The sequence below is a fragment of the Sardina pilchardus genome, chromosome 14 (genome assembly GCF_963854185.1).
Source record: "Sardina pilchardus chromosome 14, fSarPil1.1, whole genome shotgun sequence".
In the NCBI taxonomy this organism is placed as follows: domain Eukaryota; kingdom Metazoa; phylum Chordata; class Actinopteri; order Clupeiformes; family Clupeidae; genus Sardina; species Sardina pilchardus.
Genome location: NC_085007.1, coordinates 11,200,704 through 11,203,203, shown reverse-complemented (window position 1 = coordinate 11,203,203; position 2,500 = coordinate 11,200,704). Strand labels below are relative to the sequence as shown.

The window sequence follows — 2,500 nt, the reverse complement described above, 5'->3', positions numbered from 1 at the left end:
ATGTTTATAAACTCGACTCAACTCGGTTCACCATTCCCATGGGGTGGGGGGTGGGGGGGGTCCCAGGTACGCGGCTTAGCAAAAAACAACTTGGGTACGTTTACTCGGAGTGAGTGGATGGATTCCGTCTGCAAAACAAAGCCATGGTTGGGACTCTTCTGCTGGGACGTCTTGCACAGAGTTCATTTATCCAAGTTCTTCACTAAACCACGTTCTAAGGAAAACCCTCAAGTGGCAAATGGTTCTAGCCCCCCCTCCGGGCCTGGTCTGGCCTGGATATCCGGACCAGTTTCAGTCTGCAGTCAGGTCTAAGGGGGGGATCCCAAAAACAGAGGTAGCCCCCTTCTAAGTGTGTGTGTCAAAAGTATACCTGTGATCATATCGTTAAAAAAAAAAAAATGTATCTGTTAATCCTACTCTGCATTCGTACTCATGCATTTGTAACTGTAAATGCATCGCATGCGCCATCCGAGGAGTGTAGTTGAGTCAGGCCAAATGTGTATGTGTTATGGCTTTCAGTTAACAGTAATAAGACAGACACACAAACATACACAATCTTAAAAATTACCATATTTTCTTATACATTCAAAAGTATACGGCATGTATGGGAAAAAAATGTCAACTATGTAGAAAGACATTTCAGATGTTTTGCACCAGATATAGATTATACATAAATTAAAATACAATAGCATTGTAAAATGTATGAATGTACACTTGAAGATATGGAGGTGGTGATAATTTAGATATATTTTCAGTATGTACATCTGACATATTTATGTTTTATTGCGGGGTGGGGTGGTAAGTGATCTGAAATCTACCTGTATTTAACACATCTGTACATTTTTCAGTGTTACTTCTGGTTTGGCCGCAGAACCAGGGAACTCTGGGTCTGTTTTTAGTGTCGGGGACGTGACTGATAAGATCGACAACCAAGAACCACAGACTGGTGTGAACAAAGCGAAAAACAAATGCCACTCACACAGTATATTGCCATACTTGGGTGGGGGTACAGTACATCAGCTGATTTTAGTGAGTAAATAAGCAACGACAAGTAGGGTTCCTATTCAATCTTGAGTTCACAGAGTGTATTTAACTGTTTAGATCTGTGCTTTCTGCCCTTTTGCTCCACCTCTCTCCTGGCTGTTGTCAAGTACCCTGCTCCATCACCGGGTCTTTCTGTCAGACCTGCTCAGTTATGTACTGTGGATTAAAACAGTTGAACAGCGACTAAGCCTGGCTCTGTGATTCTTCTGTGCATGTCGACCAGTTTCTCATGTTCCATAGATGATTAAAAAGGTTTTTTTTATAAATAAATATAGACTGTCTACACAACTTAGTGATGCAGTTCCATTTAAAGCCCACAGGTCTTTGAATTTGAAGAAAGTGGTTAGGGAAGGATACGCCTCACAACATAACTAAGATACACACTTGGTGAATTTATGTCAGCACATTATCAATTCAGGACAGGCAAAAAAATCCAGTTGGTCAGGGTCTTTATTTAAGTCACATTGCGTACTGCACAGTTCCAGAGCAGTAGTTCTCATAGCTATGCACCATCCATCAATATTCTGTTTTAAAAAACGTCTTTTTTATGTTTTTTATAGGATGGACTTTGTACATTATTAATGATGACAGGGAATAGTTCACTCACATACTGTAGAAACATTGATTGCCTTGTAAACATAACATGAAGAGGAGAACTGAAACACTAGACACAGCTTGTAACAAAATGGTACGAACGTAAATGACACTCGCACATTCGATTATACAGCGTGATTCAGACTCTTCAACAGATTCCTCCATATATAAAAATAAAAAAAAATTATCAATATGAATAGTGTTTATTTGTCTAATCATGCAGCTGTTCACAGAACTCTGAATGGTACCTAATTTCCCGCTCCTAGTGGCATTGATATTAAAAAAAAAAAAACAAACAAACAAAAAAACTAAAAATCTGGAAACATTCAGTGGGATCCAGTATGGATTTAACAACTGTATGTTTCTAAGAATGTGCCATGTCTAAAAATTAAATCTCAGTTCACAAAAAAACACAGTTCCTCTACGCATTCAGAGAAAGAGAAAGAGCGGTCAAGAACTCCAGCGATATTCTTGGACAGATTACTGTGAAGGGAGGATTCTGCCGGAGAGCTCATCCAGATGCCATGATGTTAGAAAATAATGAGATGAAGAAGTTTGAGTATATACACACGAGATGAGATGAGAAGGCTTCGGTACAACTGGCAGGTTTTGTGCATGCATTAATCATAAAGTGGCCTCGTCCTCATCCAACAAATCATAATTAGCTAGAACGCATACAATAAAAGGTCATCAACCCTCCGAGACAGCAAAGGATTACACTCGGTTTCCTCTGCAAAAGGTGATGAGCTTTGTTCATTATTTTACAAATTAGCCATTTACATTTACAGTACTGTGTGCTTTAGTTAAGTTTCCCTTTATCTTCCATGAAAAGCGGTCATCACCCTACAGTACAACACCTACA

At 39.4% G+C, this 2,500-nt stretch overlaps 2 protein-coding genes across 2 annotated transcripts in view; one reads left to right on the top strand and one right to left on the bottom strand.

The window, feature by feature from the left end:
- Positions 1 to 1,227, top strand: part of LOC134100722 (membrane-associated phosphatidylinositol transfer protein 2) — a 78,668-nt gene extending 77,441 nt beyond the window's left edge. Inside the window, exon 24 of the mRNA XM_062554111.1 lies at positions 1 to 1,227. This exon is cut by the window's left edge and continues 4,268 nt beyond it. The gene's annotated coding sequence lies outside the window, so the exon portion shown is untranslated.
- Positions 1,228 to 1,483: 256 nt separating this feature from the next.
- LOC134100758 (kinesin-like protein KIF2A) overlaps positions 1,484 to 2,500 on the bottom strand; it is a 14,882-nt gene continuing 13,865 nt past the window's right edge. Inside the window, exon 21 of the mRNA XM_062554158.1 lies at positions 1,484 to 2,500. This exon is cut by the window's right edge and continues 238 nt beyond it. The gene's annotated coding sequence lies outside the window, so the exon portion shown is untranslated.